The sequence below is a fragment of the Malania oleifera genome, chromosome 11 (assembly GCF_029873635.1).
Source record: "Malania oleifera isolate guangnan ecotype guangnan chromosome 11, ASM2987363v1, whole genome shotgun sequence".
Taxonomy (NCBI): Eukaryota; Viridiplantae; Streptophyta; class Magnoliopsida; order Santalales; family Ximeniaceae; genus Malania; species Malania oleifera.
Genome location: NC_080427.1, coordinates 79,120,035 through 79,141,897, shown reverse-complemented (window position 1 = coordinate 79,141,897; position 21,863 = coordinate 79,120,035).

The following is a 21,863-nucleotide window of genomic DNA, read 5'->3' as shown; positions in this document are numbered from 1 at the left end:
AGTTTTCTAACGAAACCAGAGATGCAACCCAATGCCCCTTTCTTCCCAAAACTGTAATATGAAAAACCCATAATTTTACCCGTTAGATCCTCCCAAATGAGTATCCAAAACACACACAGGACCGTGAATCACAGTTCTACCGAATATGATTTTGAAAATAACCAATATAAACAGAATTCCCCTTACCTTTCCACAAATATCCAAACCCGAACTCTACGGCTCCTAAACAGCAAACCGAGTTCCCAAAATCTATATATCACAGTACAAAACATACTCACAATCTCATTCCCTATAGAACTACCAGAATGGAAATGAAAATCGAGCCTTACCTTGATTTTAAGTCAAAACCCGAAAGTGCTTGAAACGAAGATCTGTTCCACAAAACTCGAAGAGAATCCTTCCCTGATCCTCACAGTAACGTCGGATCGTCGATTCAGGCAACGATCGGCGAAGAAATCTAGAGAGAGAGAGAGTGAGGTTCGAGTTCTTAGAGAGAGAGAGAGAGAGACGGAGGATTTTGATTTCTTAGTTAAGAAGTAAACCAAATGAATATTTATAGCACCCTTGACTTGGCCAAACTCGTCGACGAGGCGGCGTCTTCGTTGACGAGTCAATGTAGACAGTTCATCGACGATGCGATGGCCTCGTCAATAAGCCTAATATTTCTAGATTTCCCGAAACCTCTCGACTTCTCCTCGTCGACGAGCACCTAAAATTTGTTGTCGAACATCAAAGGGTCTTCATCGACGAACTCTAGCTTCGTCGACGAAGCTTGCTCAATTACTGTTTTGCTCTCTTCTTTATTATCTTATTCCGGATCTCACGAATTGGGTTCTTACAACCTCCCCTCCTTACAAAAATTTCATCCTCGAAATTTGTAATCTCTCATTTGCGAACTCATTCACACAACCAAAACACACTGGACTCCAAAAGAACCGGTGGCCACTTACAATGTAGCCTCACCATAATACATACATACCCTCACTTATGGCGGAGGAATATCGTGGTTACATACATAAATCGTCTCAGGAGTTCACAAAAACATGCACTCCCTAAGACTAACCACCTATCCCAATACCACAATAAGGTAAGACACACATACTCAAAACAAGTGTGGATACTTCTAGCGTATCTCCGCTTCCAATTCCTAAGAAGCTTCCTCAAACCCATGATTCTGCCACAACACCTTCACTAGCGGTATGTCCTTGGTACATAACTTCTAAACTTTACAATCCAGAATCCGAACGGGTACCTCCTCGTACGCTAAAGTATCCCCAATTTCCAAGTTCTCATAACTAATAACATGCGATAGATCTGACATGTACCTTCTCAACATGGATACGTGAAACACATCGTGGATCCCCGAAAGTGCTGGGGGTAGTGCAATCTTGTAGGCTACTGAACCCACTCATTCAAGAACCTCGAATTTTCCGATATACCTCGGGCTCAGCTTGCCTTTCTTCCCAAATTTCATCACCCCTTTCATCGGAGCGATTCTTAGGAATATCTTACCCCCCACCTTGAATTCTAACTCCCAGCGGCGAACATCCATGTAACTCTTCTGTCGACTTTGAGCCGATTTAACCCTATCCCGGATCAAACCCACCTTCTCAGACGCTTGCTGCACAAGTTCAGGCCCTAGCACCTTACGTTCACCAACCTCATCCCAATACAAAGGAGATCGACACCTCCGACCATACAGAGCCTCGAATGGTGCCATCCCGATACTAGCTTGGAAGCTATTGTTATAGGCGAACTCTACTAGTGGCAGAAACTACGTCCAACTACCACTGAAGTCTAACACACAAGCCTGTAGCATATCCTTCAAGATCTATATTGTTCTCTCTGACTGTCCATCAGTATGGGGGTAGAATGTTGTACTGAAAGTAAGCTTCGTCCCAGTGCTTCCTGCAAGCTCTTCCTGAAACGAGAGGTAAACCTCGGGTCTCGATCTGACACAATGGACACCGGTACCCCGTGCCTTCTAACTATCTCATGCACATATAAGTTTGCCAACTTACTCAAAGGATAGCTGACCTTCATCGGTATAAAGTGAGCAAATTTCGTCAACCTTTCCACGATCACCCAAATGGCATTCTACTCGTGAAGTGCTGGTGGCAATTCGATCACAAAATCCATGGAAATATACTCCCATTTCCATTCCGGAATAGCTAAGGGCTGTAACGGCCCTACCGGCCTCTGGTGTTCAGCTTTCACCTGTTGACACATCAGACATTGCTCCACGAACTGAGCAATTTGCCTTTTCATACCACTCCACCAAAAGGTCTTGCGCAAATCCCGATACATCTTCGTACTACCCATATGTACCGTATACAGATAACGATGCGCTTCCTCCAGAATCATCCTTCTGATCTCGTCGTCATTTGGAACACATAGCCTAGTTCCAAATCTCAACACACCCCCCTCAGAGATGTTAAAATCTGCAAGCAACCCCTACTACACTTTCTTCATAGTCCCAACTAACTCCGCATCACTAGCTTGTGCGGCTTTAATACGCTCAAACAAAGTCGGCTGGATTACCAAGCTAGCAATGAAAGCCTAATGATCTCCGACCACCAACTCAATGCCAAAGCTCTCTAGATCTTGACTGATATGATGCTGAGCTACCACTGTAGATACTGCCGCATGCTCTGACTTCCGACTCAACGTGTCAGCCACCATATTGGCTTTCCTCGGGTGATAGCTGATGGTATAATCGTAGTCCTTAATTAGCTCAAGCCACCATCTCTACCTCATATTCAACTCCTTGTGTGAAAAGGTACTTGAGGCTTTTGTGGTTAGTGAAAATCTCGCACTGCACACCATACATATAATGTCGCCAGATCTTCAGAGCATAAACTATAGCAGTTAATTCCAGATCATGCGTAGGGTAATTCTTCTCATATTCCTTTAGTTGCCGAGAAGCATAAGCTATTACCTTACCTTGTTGCATAAGCACACATCTCAAACCCTTCAGAGACCCGTCATTATAGATCACAAAACCGCCATCCCCCGAAGGAATGGTCAAACTGGAGCAGTAACCAATCATTGTTTCGGGTCTTAGAAACACCGCTCGCAATCCTCTGTCCAATCAAACTTCACCCCTTTCTTGGTCAATTAGGTCAAAGGCCCAGACAACTTAGAGAATCCCTCCACGAACTGACGATAGTAACCCGCTAGTCTCAGAAAACTCTGAACCTCCTACACGCTCTTCAGTCTCACCCAGTCAACCACAGTTTCAATCTTGCTAGGATAAACTGAGATACCGCCCTTAGACACCACATGGCCTAAAAAAGCGACCTGATTCAACCAGAACTCATACTTCTTCATCTTGGCATACAGCTTCCTCTATCGCAGAATCTATAGTACCAACCTCGGATGGTTTCCATGCTCTTCCGAACTCCTTAAATATACCAGAATGTCGTCAATGAACACCACTACGAACTGGTCTAGGTACTCATGGAAAACTATGTTCATTAGATCTATGAACACTGCCGGAGCATTCATCAACCCAAAAGGCATGACTAAGAACTCGTAGTGGCCGTATCTGGTTCAGAAAGCAATCTTTGCAACATCTTCAGATCGGACCCTCACCTGATGATACCTGACCGTAGGTCGATCTTTGAAATGACTTATGTCCCCTGCAGATGGTCAAAGAGATCATTAATACGAGGCAAAGGGTAACGATTCTTTACAGTCACCATGTTGATCTCACGGTAATCAATGCACATATGCATCAACCCATCCTTTTTCTTCACAAACAAAACTGGAGCTCCCCAGAGTGAAACACTAGGTCGGATAAAGCTCTTGTCTAGTAATTCCTGCAACTGCTCCTTCAACTCTTGAAGTTCTACTGGAATCATCTAGTATGGAGCTTTAGAGATCGGTGTCTTTCTAGGCAGTAACTCTATCGCAAACTCCACCTCACGATCCGGAGGTAAACCGGGTAAGTCTTCTAGAAACACATCTGGGAACTCGCTAACCACTCAAATATCCTTGAGCTTCAACTCATCCCGTGGTGGTTCCTTCACGCAAGCTATGTACCACTGACATCTGTCCAAGAGTAGCCTCCTCGCCTGTAATGCCAATAGAACCTGTGGCATCGAACGCACACACGATCCCACAAACTCATACACCTGCTCCCCAGGAGGTCTGAATACTACTACCCTTCCATGACAATCGATCACGGCATAATTGGAGAATAACCAGTCCATCCCAAGTATGACATCAAACCCCAACATATCGTACACCACAAGATTCGCCGGTAGCAATCTTCCCTGAATTACCACTGGGCAGCTTTCTAACACCCTCCTACAGAATGATACACTCCCCGATAGTGTAGTTACCGAAAATCCTTCATTCATGACTCGGGTCTCAAACCCACACAGTTTTACAAAGTTAGCAGATATAAAGGAATGGGTCGCACCCGAATCAAATAAAACCACGGCTCTATTTAAAAGCAACATCATAGTACCTGTCACCACATTCCTTGCATGCTCAGCATCTACCGGAGTAAGCGAGTGTACCCTTGCCGGAGCTATGCTTGCCTAATAAGTTCCCTAGGATACCTGATTACTTCCTCGACTCTGACTCGAAGTGGGCGTACCCCTCTTTGGTGCGTGACAATCCCAAGCCATGTGACCGGACTTGCCATAGTTGTAGCAGTTACCCCCAAACGACTGGCATTCACCGCTATGCTATCTGTGGCACCTAATACAACGATCACCCAACTGACTCGCCTGAGAACTCTGACACTCGGTATTTTGATGGTAACCCGAGCCCTTGTTCTTCTTTTTCCATGATCCTTGGTGAGACCCAGACTGAGAACCAAAGGGTACTGTCCTCTTCTTCGATTCCTAATCCACCTCATCCTCCCGGATGCCGATCTCAATCACCGTGACCTTATCCACCAAAATCGAGAACTCACGGATCTGAAGCGTATCCACTAGTCTGCGGATGTTCTTTCTCAAGCCCTTCTCAAACCTTCGAGTCTTCTCATACTCATTCGAGATCAAACACGGTGCGAAACGGGATAGTTCTATATACTGAGCAGCATACCCCTACACCGTCATATCTCCCTACGACAGAGCAGAAAACTCATCCGCCTTAGCATCGCGTGTGGAGGCCAAGAAGTATCTCTCAAAGAATACTTCCTTGAAACGGCTCCATGTCATCTTTGTAGAACTGGCTCTCTACTTCTCCAGCAGACTCACTGTAGTTCACCAACGCCCCACTTCCCCAGACAGCTGGAAGGTAGCGTAGAGGACTCTCTGCTTATCTGTGCAGTGTAGGACTTCCAAAATCCTCTCAGTCTTCTCAACCCAGTCCTTCGCTATCATCGGATCGGATCCTCCTGAAAACGTCAGAGGGTGCATACATGTGAACCTCTCGATGGTACACCCCGCAGCAGTTGGAGAACGTTCGTGTCTCCTAACACTCCGCTCGATTTCCCGCATAACTTGCCTTTTCAAACCTTAAGGCATTGAAGGAGACTCATCGCTCATAGTCTCCTCGAAGCCACTTTCAAAGTTATTATCCTTGGGCTCCATTATGAAAATATGATAGAAATCTATTAGCACTCCTACATCAAGTACGGTCAACACAATTATTTACAACTAATCATGTTTACTACTATCTCACAGGTCCAGGTCTGTTCTATCACACCGACACGAGAGTCATCAATGGTTTACCGTGATTTTACTGAAATCGTCATTCCACGAAAAACACAGAATACCGCCAACGAGTCCCTGTCTAGCAACATAACAACCCTCAACCTACACTACCCATTTCCCACATCCTACACGTTGGTAATACACATAGCTACACCTAACCAAGTCTACAAAACCTAACAACCTAGTTAGCTCTGATACCTAGCTATCACGCCCTGAACCTAGCAATGGGACCTAGGGTGTGATAAGTAACCTAACCTATCCCTGTATCATACAAAATACCAATGATACCGTAAAGAATGAGGGTCCGACCTCATGGGGTTCCCGTACACATTCATATACATGACAAATAGGCAGCGGAAAGTATTCTTACTATACATAATTTGTACCATACCAGACTCTATACAAAAAGAGTCTAAGCTCCATAACACAAAACATAAAATCGGGTGCCAACCAAAACCCCAATAAGACAACCCGATATAGTCCTAGTACTTACATAAGCACTATCTGCAATACACCAACCACTACACTCCCAACACAAGGACGCTAGTTCCGGTTACTCGAAGGACCTAAAAACATGTACGTACAATAGGTTCACCTGAAAAATGTTAAATTACTGGGATTAGACAACACTTAGTAAAACGAAATATGCTATTACTAGTATGTGGCAACTGAGTTTACATAAATAATTTAGTAATAAATAACTGAAACCGAGATAGCCTGTAAAAATTATACACAATATAACTTAAACCTATGTGGCTTAAAATACAACTGTTTTATATGAGCTTTCTATTTATTCATATTGCTAATATTATAATATATCTGCTGTTATTTTATAAATCTATGTATATATAACTTTGAAAACTACCCTGAAAATCTGTATGTCATGATTTAACCCCTCATGACAGGGTTGTGCGGCCTGTAGGCGGGACTTAATTCTGATTGGTCCACCAGGATAAATCATCTGATACTCTATCAATTCTCAGTCTGGCCTTGCTGCAATCCCTCCAAAGGCTTGGTACTGACATCTCCCTCATCAAACCGGCCACCTCTACCTAGAATACTGAGAAGCCTGCAATCCATCCAAGGCACGATTGACGAAAATCCACACTATCTGAGTTATGTGGTTGCACTCTGATCTAAAATAGCAACGGTATCGTGCTATGTTGATTGAATCTGACTTAAATAATTAATCTAACTAAAATAATTCATCAGGGTCTGATTGTGACGGCCCGATTTTCGTACAATTTTTTTTCTCAATATCAATAATAAATAAATAATCACATCATAAATCCACAAATTGGCCACATCAACAATCTTACTATCATTCATACGACCCGACCCGACCCGCATTAGGTATCAGGTAAAAAGTTATTTTATTATGCAACTTAACAGCGGAAGACAATATACACATATCAATCAGAATACAATACCTAGAGTATCCCTATATACATTTATACAATACTATCTCATATCCAAAAACAATACAATCATAGGGAATCACACCTCCCTAGTCCAAACTCACCCTGTATATCAGGGTCCCAACTCCCTATGATCACGGAGTTCTACCACCTGGCCTATCTCTGTTCCCTGAAAAATTTAGATAATTTGGGTGAAACACATATCAGTAAGAATGAATAAATTATTTACAGTGTGTGGCCATATGAGTACAATTATAATACACTTTACTTTTCAAATCTCCATTTCATCTGAGAAAATACACTGATATACACAGTCTCATAATCATATAGATATACAACACAAGCTTTTATAAGTTTTAAAACCATTTATCAAATTCAATGATATCCAACACATAATTATCCGCGAAGTTCCTGAGAATAAGGAAGATTACCCGCCCATATAGGTAGTTTCCCTCTGCTCTAACACGTTATGCAGCCGGGTATGGCCACATCTGATACCTATCAGGGCACTCACCTTACTCAGTAAGCCCTCAGGTAAAGAGTTTCACTTCGCCTTAATTATTTATATTATTAATTCACACGTTTCCATTTCTCAATTTTATCATTCTTTATTTCTCAATTTCCATTCTTTCTTTAATTTCTCATTTTAGCTAATTTTATCATTCTTTCACTTTTCATTTCCACTTTACTTTCCGGCTCATGAGTATCCTCAATATCAAATACTAACATCGCGTCTGTAACTCATGGCCACCCTGAGGATCTTTCTATACATGCCATGCTTCCCCCCATGGTCAAGGTTGTGCAGCCTAAAGGCTGGATCTAACAGCGGTTGGCCGACCTGGTTAGATCAAATATCATATCACATATCGCATCTGTAGTACGACTGGCCGGCCTAAAACCTTGATCCGGACTCAGGGGGCCCAACAACCCTACACAATGGCACAGTCGACTGTCATGCCACACGCTCCAAGAGTCCGTGTGGTTGCACTAACACCACTAGCAATGGTACCATGCTTAATATCATAACCATCCAACAGGGTTTACCACCACATACCCGCAATCATTATGCGGTATTGGCATTTTATCATTCATATTTCACGTATTTCCACATTTCTCATTTTCATATTGCAGTATTAACATTGCAATATTTTCATTGCACATATTCATATTTCAATATCAGTATTCTCAACACATTTCATCATTTAAATGATATTTTCTCAATTCATAATTCGTCTCATCTCATACTATCATATACATATCTTATTTCACAATTACTCAATATTTCTCAAAACACATTTTCATATTTCACCTTTCTTCATTTTCTCAGAAAATAAATTTCTTGCACATTTTACTTTCATCATTTTCTCACATTTCAATTCTCATATTAACACATTTCAATATCACATATTTCACAAGGTAAATCATCTAACTCAGTTTAAACATTTCTCAATATAAATCATATGTCACACAAATTTCATCTAATATTTATATCATAATATATTTCAGGTAAAATAACATACATCATTTTCACATATTTCTTAACCCATAATTTTCATAAAAAGACTGTTATAATTTATTCCTCTTACCTGACTTACTGAGAGTCTCGCTAGAATCCCAAATCCTACGCCCTTGGCGCCCGAAATTCAACTCCTGCAATTTGCATTTTTCCCCAGATTAATTAATCTATTTCTCTAAAATAATACTCATCTAGCCTTCCCTAGGCTCCATATACCTCAAATTAATAGTTAAACTAACATTTAACAGCCCCACTTAATTTTCTGAATTTTGCCTGCGAGTCTCAAAATTACACCCATGGCGCTCACGCGAGACCTAAATTTCAGAAATCCTACTTCAACCCCAGATGCTCAATATTTTAGCATTTCTAAATTCATGTAAATTAATTAAAAATAAGCCCCTTAATAACCCCCATACCCTAAATTTGGGATTTTGGCTCGACACCCCCACGAGAATTCTGTCCGCTAAACTTGTAGAGAATCATCCCTAGATTCTCGTGGTGGTATCCGTTTGTCAATTGAGTTTATTATTTGCAAGAAATTAAAGAAAAATGGAAAAATGGCTTACCCCAGGGTATGCGCCTATGTCGCTCCTACCACCGATCTGCTTTGATAGAAATGACAGCAGCGAAGAATGGAGCCCGGCGGTATCTTCAGATTTTCAATTGGGTGAAAATTCGTCACGAAATTGAGGAGAGAGGGAGAGAGAATGAAGAGAGAGAGAGAGAGAGAGAGAGAGAGAGAGAGAGAGAGAGAGAGAGAGAGAGAGAGCTTGCAGAGCTGCGCAGGAGAGTAAAAGAAAAGAAAAGAAAAGAAAAGAAAAAGAAGAACAAGAAGATAAGGGGAGGCGTGAAGGCTTCCAGGAACCACATGAAGCTTCCTTAAGCTTCAAGTGATGTAATAAGAATAATAATAATAATAATAATATTAATAATAATAATAATAATAATAATAATAATAATATATTTAATTAATATTAATAATATATTTTATTAATAGAAATAAAAATAAATTATAATTAATTTTTTTTCTTTTTATTAATTAATTAATTAATTAATTATTATTATTATTATTATTATTGGAAATCACTCTACTAATCTTCTATAACCCTTTTTGGGGTTATTACATTCTTCCCTTCATATAAAAATTTCGTCCTCGAAATTTGTCATTCCCATGTTTCCCTTCCTTAACGAAAATACTTCAAATTTTTATTAATTACCCTCACTTATGGCAGAGGAATACCGTCGTTACAACGAGGGCTCTGGGAGATTACAACCATTTAAAATTCTCCCAAAATCATTCACGTTTCAAAACTAAAAATTCTATCTATCATATGTTACATTATACAAATAAAAACTACAATACTATTTCATTCACTTGACGGGCTCAACTCTAAACTCCACTGAATAAGTGCGGATATCTCTGGCGCATCTGATCCTCTAGTTCCCAGGAAGCCTCCTCAATGGCATAGTTGCGCCACATAACTTTTACCAATGGAATCTTCTTCATGTGTAGTTCCTATTCCTTCAAGTCAAGAATCTACATTGGCACTTCCTCATAAGCTAAAGTATCACCCAATTTCAGTGCTTCATATCTGATCACATGGGAGGAGTCTAGGACGTATTTCCTCAGCATAGAAACGTGGAATACGTCATGGATTTTAGATAGGACCGATGGTAATACCAAACGATAGGTAACTAGACCCACTTTCTCAAGAATCTCGAATGGTCCAATATACCTAGGGCTCAGCTTACCCTTCCTCTCGAACCTCATAATACCTCTCAGCGGTGCCACCTTCAGGAATACGTGATCTCCGATGTCAAACTCCAATTCTCACTGACGAGTATCAGCATAACTCTTCTGCCAGCTCTGCGCTGTCCTAATCATGTCTCTGATGAGTCTAACTTTATCCTTAGTCTGCTATATCAGCTCTGGCCCCAATACCTATCTCTCTCCAACCTCATCCTAGTACAATGGGGATCGGAACCTCCTACCATAAAGCGCCTCATACGGTGCCATCCCAATACTGGCCTAGTAGCTGTTGTTATACGCAAACTCAACCAGTGGCAAATACTGCATCCAACGACCTCCAAAGTCTAGCACACATGCTCGCAGCATATCCTCCAGAATCTGTATCGTCCGCTCCGTCTGCCCATCTGTCTGAGGATGAAAAGTTGTGCTGAACAACAACTGAGAACCCATGGCCCTTGCAGACTCTTCCAAAAACGAGATGTGAACCGTGGGTCTCTATCTGAAACTATGGACACTGGGACGCCGTGGAGTCTAACTATCTCCTGGATGTATAACTCAACCAATCTGTCCATAGAGTAGCTAACTCTAATCAGTAAAAAGTGGGCAGTCTTCGTTAGTCGATCCACCACTACCTAGATAGCGTCCTATCCATGCAATGCTGGCGGCAATCTTGAGACGAAATCCATCGCTATATACTCCCACTTCCACTCAGGAATGTGGAGTGGCTGCAATGATCGCGTCGGTCTCTGATGCTCAGTTTTCACTCGCTGGCACGTCAAAGATTGATCCACAAACTGAGCTATCTCCCTCTTCATGTTGCTCCACCAGAAGGACTCTCAAAGATCTCTGTACATTTTAGTGCTACCCGGATGTACAGTATATAAGAACCGATGTGCTTCCTCCAGAATGACTTTCTTGATCTCAAGATCGGTAGGAACACATAACCTGGTACGGAACCTCAAGGCTCCATCATCTGAAATGCTGAACTCTGGTTTTTAACCATCTTGTACCTTTCCCACAAGCTCTACTAATTCTACATCATTCCTCTGAGCTATTTTAATCCTCTCCTATAGAGTCGGTTATAAAACCAAGTCAACAATAAACGCCTGGTGATCGCCCTCTACCAGCTCCACGCTGAGCCTCTCTAGATCCACTTGAATCGGATGCTAAATCTCCACTGCAGATACAGATGAATCCATTGATTTCCGACTCAAAGCATCAGCAACCACATTAGCCTTTCTTAGGTGGTAGCTGATAGTGCAGTCGTAATCCTTTATTAGCTCCAGCCATCTCCTTTGCCTCATATTCAATTCCTTCTGCATGAAAAAATATATTAAACTCTTATGGTCAGTAAATATCTCACACCTACCCCCATATAGATAGTGCCTCCAAATCTTCAGCGCGTAAACAACCGCCGCCAACTCTAGATCTGAAAATATGATTTGAAAATACCGTAATATCTGACTAAAATAACTATAATATCTTATTTGTATTATCTGACTGAATAAATTGTAATATCTGAGTGTTGTGGATTTGAAATTCTGGAAATCATGGTATTCTGTAAATACTGTAAAGTATCTGTCTGTATAATTCTGTAAAATCTAGTAAGGCAACTATATAAACTCTGTACTAAACAAGTACATACTCATGCCACACAATTAATAAAACTTATGTTCTGAAATTTGTAAAATTGTATAATTTATACCTTGTCTCTTAATAAACAAATACTATAATTTACTGATAAAATTTCTGAATTTACTAGCATAGCATATTTCCCTTACTTGGCAAACTAAGCTCATTTGCTAACTTGCTAACTTACGCCCATGACATTCATAATTCCATAATCCTGAAATCACATATACCTGTCAATCAACTGAATTTCCCATAATAGTTTCATACTCACATTTCCTAAATTATAAACTATTTATCATTCACATGGGTCCCTAAGGAAAACACCTGCTGAAAATCCTAGCCTGCCTGCTATGTATACACCAACCCTAAATTTTACAAAATCCCAATTTCTCAATTTAACCTTATATATACATTCACATCTAGGCATATACCTTAAATAAATTAATAATCAATCCAAAAATACCCAAATAACACCATTACCTCAATTTTGGGATGGTGCCACAAAACTCCAAACTGAAATTCTACTCCGCTTATGTTGTAGAGAATCTTCCCAAGAACCCTGAGGTGGTTCTTGATCGTTGAAACGAGGCTTAATTGAGCGGAATTTGTACAGAGCAGGGGAGGGGTTTCGTGGGTTGTAAGAGAGAGAAAGAGAGAGTATTTGATTTAAAAAAAATGAAGCTCTCAGCTCTTTTATAACTTCCAGCACTAGCCATCTCTGAAAATCGTCGCTAGTTTTCCATTAACCGGCTCCATAATTACCATTTTACCTTTACCCGGCCGCGGTTAAAACCCAAAATCGTCGTCGATTTTCTGATTCCTTCAGAAAACTGTCGCCAGTTTTCTCCTGCCTTAGCCCAAAATCCCCTTTTCCGATTTCTTTTATCATTTTATTTTTTGGGTTTCTACAAGTACAATAAAATCATTTTTATACATAAAAATACTTTTGAAACATACAAGCAAAAATGTACACATTTAAGCTCTAAATTTATGCACTCTCTAATGATATGCAATAATACTCAGTAGAGTAAGGGTGCTATCAAATGATTTTGCACAAATAAAATATATATGAAAAATGAGTATTATTGTTCTCCTATAAATATTTTGCAAATAAAAAATATTTGGAGAATCTAGGAATTTAAAGTCAAGAAAATATTTGTGCAATAAATAACTTTCTCCCAAAAATATTTATCAAGAAAATGACTGGGAGAAACCAAAGCTATACTCTCAAAAAGATTTTCAAAAAATAAATAATAAGTGAGAGTAAGCATGTAAAAATAAATGCCCAAAATAAATATGCTCTCTTTAAAAATGATTTTGAAATAAATAAAAGGAAAGAGAATGGAAGAGTTTTGATAACAAATATGCCCCAAAAGAATTATTTTAATAATAAAAAACGTTTTGGGGAACTTTAATTAACAATGGATTAGAAAGAAAATTTGGATTAATCAAAGTTGCTAATCTGAGTTATGGAGGGGGTATTTATAGATTTTCAGGAAATCTGACCGTTAAGGGACACGCTCGGTATTTTGGAAAAGTTTAATTAAAAAATTAATGGCATTTTAGTCCTTAAAAAATTTCCAACCCAAGAGATTCGGTCAACCATATTTGAAGTTTGGTCGACCATATCACTAAATTCGGTCGACCGTGGCATTTTTGAACTAAGGTTTTGATCGACCAAATTTAGGCAATTTGGAGCCCTCTGAGGTTTGGTTGACCAAGGCAAGTTCGGTTGACCAAATTTTAAGGTTCGATCGAACAGATCCTATTTGAACTAAGGGTTCGATCGATCAGGGTGTTAAGAATCACCCATGTGCCAGCTTAGTCAATTGTAAGTGTCAAGGTCATTTAAAAGTGGTCGACCGAATAGTCAACAGTTGACTCCTGGAGGTTCAGCCGACCGAAGCTACTTTGTAGCTTCGAGTTCGGTCGACTGAACACACTAAAAGTATGTGTTAGAATTGGAGTATTCCCAAGAGGGGGGGTGAATTCCAATTTAAAACTTTTTCTCCTAGGTTAATCTATCCAACAACAGTATACACACAACCTAGGGTCAGTCTATTCAATTTCCAAATGCGTAGATAAATATACTATGGAAATTAAGTCATACGCATCATTCACCCATAACATACATGTGCGGTGAATATAAAGTGCGGAAATGTAAATGAACACACGATATGTTATCGGGGTTTGGCCAACTGTGCCTACGTCCCTGCCTTTAGCTCGCAAGCTAAAGGATTCCACTAAAGGCTCACTTAAGGGTGGAGCAACACCATTTACAATCAGGTCAAATTAATACAGGGCTGACCTCAACCTACACCAGGTCAATTAGCGGGGCTGACCTCAACCTACACGCCTTAACAGGACGACGCACCTAACTTTCCTAACCGGTCTAAGCCAATCCGAGACTATTCCAGGGCTAGTCTCCCTCTTCAGGCCCGTGCCTGGATATACAACAAATTTGTATATAATTAGATGGTACAGTGATTATGCTTTTGTGTAAAGTAGATATGTATCCAAATGCGTACAAATAACATTCACCACAAATATGATTCAATATGTAAGCTTAATGTGGTCTAAATGGTTCAACTCTCAAACGTATTTTCTATCAGTGTAATGCGTACGTAAGAGTGACAAACAAACAGTCTTTGTATCACAAGATATGTTCAATAAATAAGTTCACACAAAGATGTCTAGTCTCAAGTATTTCAATCAGCAGGATATTTCAAGCATGCGAATATCAAATGAAATATGAGCTCGGTTTGCAAAAGATGCGTAATCTTTGTCTTCAGCAAATAATATATAAGTGAAAGAATATTGCAACAAAGACCACTATCTCATAAACAAATATCTCTTCAAATATATTTATCACTATAAAGCACACTAGATATTTGAAAATGATTTTGAAAAGATTTTGAAAACAAAATACTATAATATCTTCTCAGGATATTGCAATGAATGTGCAAGCTTAGAAGATCTAACAAGGTCTTCTTAGGATAGACTTATCAACAAAGTCCCCTAAGAATCCTTAGGTTTTGCTCTCTAATAAAATCGTGCCAAGCAAACAAAATAAGGAGAGCAAACTTATTCAAACACACTCAATCCACTTACAAGTGATGTAGGCAATGATAGAAGGCAAGTATGAGTGATTTAAGTAAGAAAATGAGTAGTATAGGGTTTTTATTTTTCAGAGAATTCTTCCCTAATCAAGGTGGCTAATCACTCCTAATTTTCTCAAATGAACTCATATATATAGGCATGTGAGAAAATATGACCGTTGGGGACCTATTGGGTATTATTAGAAAAGTTTAATGATGTTTAAAGCATTTTAACCCTGTTTAAAAAATGTTAACTGCGGTAAAAAATCAGGGCAACCCGAGAGGTCCAGTCGACCAGAAATGTCTCAGTCGACTAGGACTTAAGTGGTACGGTCGACCAGGGGTAATTAGAACTGAGTGGTCGATCGAACGGGGCAAGGCGATTTTCCAAATTTTCGAGGTTTGGTCGACCAGGCCATTTTGAACTGGTTGGTTCGGTCAACTAGACCGCTGAGAATTCTCCCGAGGGCCCTCTGGTCGACTAGGTAGTTGGAGTACAAAAAGTGGTCGGTCAACCGAGAGGTCAAAATGTTGACTCCCAGGTGGTTCGGTTGACCGGGGTCAAATGAACTGTAAGGGCTCGGTCGACCAGGGCCTTGGTCAACAATTGAGCCAGACCGGTTTCGGTCGACCAGGCCAAAATGTACTGGCTTGGCTGGTCGACTGAAAGTGCATCATGTGTGCATTTCGATCCCATTTTAAAACAAATAAGCCCTATTCAAGTGCCTAACAAATATATGTGAAAGTGTGAGCGTCCTAGGGGCACTTGGGGTCCAATTTGAAGACACCGAAAAAGTCCGGTGTCGGTCGACCGAATTCTATGGTCATTTTCTTATTCATGGTTTGTCTGAACTTACGTAATAAATCATACATGTGATGTGTGTGAGCTTATTACAAACCAAATACCTACTTACTATTATAGACCAATATGAATATATTATAATGCTAAATTATAAATTGGTCTTCAAGCTTTTCTTGCTTTGTGCACATCTTGATCTTATCATTCTTAGTTCCTGCACAAAACCTCAAACACTTATTAGATACAATAAGTATTTGTCATAATCAAAACCGGGTGTGACCAATAAGGTCAACAGTATGTATTTAAGTCCTGATTTTTATTTAAAGTCACCCCTGTTCACATAATTATAATTTCTAATTCATAGGGGACTTTTCATGTGATGTTTAGGGATCTAAAGTCAATTTATGGTCTTTAAGCTAACTCTAAAAATCCGGCGTCAGTCGACCGAAGGTAATCCCTAAGGTCATTCTACAGTTTTGAGCATATAAGCCTATCATGGATAAGATGCAGTTATTACAGACCAAATTATAAAAAATAAATGCATATACAATTGAAATAAAAATGTCTTCTTCTTCTTTTTGCTCTTCTTTTCATGGAATACGCCAAACTGTTATGTGAGCTTTAAGTTTTGTCTTGGCTTTCATTTCTCTTGTATCTTATGTCTGTGCTGACATGTAAACCTGCTCACACACTAAATGCACACATAAGATACATGTGTTTTGTCAGCATCAAAATAGGGATCGGACTCAAAAAGTCAACAGAGAGGTGCTGGGGTATAGAGTCAGAGGAAGAGGCTCACGCCTCCTGGTTTTCAAGCAAGTACTAGTCAGGGCCCATGGAGGAGAAACAGAAACAAGGGGGGCCAAAGACAAGAGATAGGAAGTCAAGTGTACTAGGGTAATCAAGCTTACCCTCCCTGCCCCATATGTAACAAGAGGCATGTAGGGGAATGTCAAGTTGGGATGAATACTTGCTATCGGTGTGGTAAATCGAGTCATATGGCACAAAACTGTCGTGCGTTGCTGAGTAATGCGTGTCACGCCTCGAACCTAGCAATGGGACCCAGGGTGTGATGTAGTAACCTAACCTGTCCCTGTATCATACAATACACAAATGATACTATAATGAATAAGGGTTCGACCTCGTGGGGTTCCCGTACACCCTATACACATTCATATACATGACATATACGTAGCAGATATTGTTCTTTCTATACATACATTGTACCATACCAGAGTCTATACAATAGAGTTAGAGCTCCATAATACAAAAACATAAACCAGGGTGCTTGCCTATACCTAAAAACCACAACCCTGTTACAATCCTAGTACTTACACAAGCACTTCATGCAGTACACCGACCACTATGCTCCCATGCAAGGACACTAGTTCCGGTTACTCAAAGGACCTGAAAACATGTACGTACGATAGAGGTGAGACACCTCACAGTAAGGAAGAATCAGGTTATATCGGTTTGTGGCATATGAGTATTATCATGGCATAAAACATACATAGTTCAATATAGTTCCAACATACATACGATACAAAGCAATACGATCTGGTGTCGTCACACCCTTCGGCCAAAGTCGGACTATCTGATGGTATTTCACACCCTTCGGCAAAAGTTGGTGCCCCCGATAGCCTGGCATAGCATAAGCCCCCACAGAGTTGAACCAGTTCAGATATGGTGTTTTCACACCTTTTAGTTAAAAAAATCGACCGATCTAGTGGTATTGCGCACTCTTCGGAAAAAGCCAGACATCAAAGCTTGGAACAATTCAGAACCCCCTTCCTATCTCATTTCAACAAAACACAACTCATGCATGTTCATATAACAATTCATTCCATACCCAGTTGGTAATCTAAAAAAAATCATGATTTTCCAAAACTACAGTTTAAATAAGTCAAAGCACGGCCATCTCCATAACACAACATATATATCACAATATATCCAAGGTTTTCCAACGAAACCAGAGATGCAACCCAATGGCCCCTTTTTCCCAAAATTGTAACATGAAAATCTCATAATTTCCACTTGTTAGATTTCCCCAAATAAGTAATCAAAACACACACAAGACCGTGAACCACAGTTCTACCGAATCTGATTTCAAAAATAACCGATATAAATAGAATCCCCTTACCTTTCCCCAAAAATCCAAACCTGAACTCTACGGCTCCTAAACAGCGAACCAAGTTCCCAAAACCTATAAATCACAATAAAAAACATACTTACTATTCCATTCTCTACAGAACTATGAAAATGGAAATGAAAACCGAGCCTTACCTCAATTTTGGGTCAAATCCCGAAAATGCTCAAAATGAAGATCCGTTCCACAACTCACAAAGAGAATCCTTCCCTGATCCTCATAGCAACGTCGGATCATCGATTCAAGCAATGAACGATGAGAGTGTTCCCGCTGGTTCTAGAGAGAGAGAGAGGGAGAGTTTTGGCTTTCTTAGCCAAGAAGCAATGAAATAGGATATTTATAACACCTTTGACTCGACCAACCTCATCGACGAGGCGACGTCTTCGTCAATGAGTCAACGAAGGGAGTTCGTTGATGTAGCGGTGGCTTCGTCGAGGAGCCTGAGATTTTCAGATTTCCTAAAACCTCTTGACTTTTCCTTATTGACGAACCACTGAATTTTGTCATCGAACAACAGAAGGGCCTTCATCGACGAACTCTAGCTTCGTCGATGAAGCCTGCTCAATTTACTGTTTTGCCCTTTCCTTATTTATTTATTCCCTATCTCACGGGTTGGGTTCTTACAATGCGCCTGTTCCTAGACAATTCTGAGGAAACAACCAGGCACCCCGAGGTGGCCAGTAGAGGAACACGACCTAGGCGCGAGTTTATGCACTAACACCAGGATAAGTAGAAGTCGCCGACGACATGGTGACAGGTACCATTTTTATGTTTTCAAATAAAGTTGTGGTGTTGTTTGATTCAAGTGCAACTCACTCATTTTTATCTCGGGGATATATCAAACTATGTGGGGGTAGAAACTCAATTGTTAAAGGCCGAGCTATCTGTTGTCACACTGACAGGAATAGTGGTAAAATGCATAAAAGTGCTTAGGGATTTTCTAGTGGGTATTCAAGGAAGCATGCTACTAGCCAATCTAGTGGTATTTGACATGCATGGATTCGACATGATTTTGGGAATAGACTGGCTAGCCGCCAGCTATGTCAAGATCGATTGTTATAAGAAAGAGGTGGTATTCAGACCTCCTGGGGAGCAGGAGTACATGTTTGTTGGGTCAAGTGTGCATTCTTCCCTACATATTTTATCAGCTATACAAGCAAGGAGGCTACTCCTGAAAGGATGTTAAGGGTATTTAGCTTGTGTAAAGGAAGCACCCGAGGGAGGGTTAAAGTTTGAGGATATTCCAGTTGTAAGAGAATTCTCTGATGTGTTTCCAGAGGATTTACTTGGGTTGCCTCCCGACTGTGAGATTGAATTTGCTATTGATCTACTCCTAGGGATGACACCGATTTCTAAGGCTCCCTGCAAAATGGCTCCAACAAAGTTGAAAGAAGTAAAAGATCAGTTGTAGGAATTATTAGACAAAGGATTTATCAGACCCAGTGTGTCACCCTAGGGAGCACCGATATTGTTTGTTAAAAAGAAGGATGGGTCAATGAGAATGTGTATCGACTATTGTGAGATAAATAAAGTGAAAATTAAGAATAAATACCTGCTTCCCCCACATTGATGATTTATTTTACCAGTTTCAGGGAACACATGTCTATTTTAAGATTGATCTCCGATCAGGGTATCATCAGGTGAAAATTATATCGGAGGATGTTTTAAAGACTGCTTTCCATACCAGGTATGACCACTATGAGTTCTTGGTTATGCCTTTCGGATTGACTAATGCTCTTGCGGCCTTTATGGATTTGATGAACAGAGTATTCCATGAATATTTGGATCAGTTTGCGGTCGTATTCATAGATGATATTCTGGTTTATTTAAGGAGTCTCGAGGAGAACGAAAATCATTTGAGGATGGTACTTCAATTGCTAAGGGAAAAGAAGTTGTATGCTAAATTTAAGAAATGTGAATTCTGATTGGAGAATGTTGCATTCCTTGGACACATGATATCTAGGGATGGAGTTTCTGTACACCCGAGTAAAATAGAGGTGGTAGTGGAATGGGCAAGACCAAAAAATGTTCAAAAGGTCAGAAGTTTCTTTGGTTAGGTAGGGTACTATTGCCGATTTGTGAAAGGATTTTCTAAATTATCGGGTCATCTAACACGGCTAATGAGAAAGAATGTGAGGTATGAATGGACTGATGATTGTGAGTAAAGTTTTCAGGAATTAAAGCAATGCCTCATCATTGCCCTAGTTTTGACTATTCCATCAGGAGAGGGTGGATTTGTGATTTATAGTGATGCATCACAGAAAGGGCTAGGGTGTGTTTTGATGCAACAGGGAAAAGTTGTGGCTTATGCTTCTCGACAACTTAAGGAGTACGAGAAGAACTACCCTACGCATGATTTAGAGTTGGCTGCTGTAGTTTTTGCATCAAAAATTTGAAGGCATTACTTATATGGTTAAAGATGAGAGATATTCACATATTACAAAAGTCTTAAGTGCTATTTCATACAAAGGGAACTAAATATGAGACAGAGGTGATGGTTAGAACTAATAAAAGACTACAATTGTACCATCAGTTACCACACAGGGAAAGCTAATGTGGTAGCCGATGCCTTAAGCCGGAATTCAGGGAATACCTCAGTATCAACAATGGTAACCCAACATTAGATCAAGATGGATCTAAAAAGGTTTGGTGTGGAACTGGTAGAGGGAAACCATCAAGCATTCCTTGTGAGTTTAGTAGTTCAACCCACTTTACTAGAGAGGATTAAGACTGCTTAGATGAAGGATACAGAGTTAGTAAAGATTGTGGATAAAGTATAGAGCGAGTTGGAGACAGATTTTAATATCTCATATGATGGAGTTTTGAGGTTTTGTACCAAATTGTGTGTACCTGATAATGCTAAAATTAAAAGAACTATTCTAGAAGAGGCACACCATTCCCTCTATACAGTACATCCAAGAAGTACTAAAATGTATAGAGATCTGCGGAAATCCTTTTGGTGGAGTAATATGAAAAGAGAAATTGCCCGGTATGTAGAGCAGTGCTTGACATGTTAGCAAGTAAAGGCAGAGCATCAGAGACTAGCAGGACCATTGCAACCATTTCACATTCTCGAATAGAAGTGGGAGCATATCTCCATGGACTTTGTCACAGGGTTACCACTAGCACTGCATGGGCAAAATGTCATTTACTTAGTAGTTGATCGATTGACAAAGACTGCCCACTTCCTTCCAATCAGGGTTAACTACTCCATGAACAGGTTGGCAGAATTGTACATCCAGGATATAGTTAGACTTCATGGCGTGCCAATATCTATTGTATCAGACCGGAACCCATGGTTCACATCCCAGTTCTAGAAGAGCTTACAAAGATCCTTAGGATCCTAATTGACTTTTAGCACGGTATTTCACCCCCAGACCATTGGACAATCAGAGAGGACCATTCAAATATTAGAAGATATGTTACGGCTTGTGTGCTCGACTTTGGGGGTAGTTGGATCCAGTATCTGCCACTAGTGGAGTTCACTTATAATAATAGCTACCAGGCCTGTATAAGGATGGCACCGTATGAAGCATTATATGGTTAGAGATGTCAAATTCCACTCAAAGGCAAATTTTGGGGCTGAAATCGTACAACATACTTATGAGAAAATCAGACTTATTTAAGAAAGAATTAAAACAACTTAGAGTCGACAGAAAAGTTATGCAGATACTCACCATCGAGAGCCGGAATTTAGTGTGGGGGATAACGTATTTTTTGAAAATTGCACCAATGAAAGGAGTGATGAGATTTGGAAAGAAGGGTAAGTTAAACCCTAGGTATATTGGATCGTTTGAGATACTAGAAAGAATCAGTCCAGTTGGCTACAGGT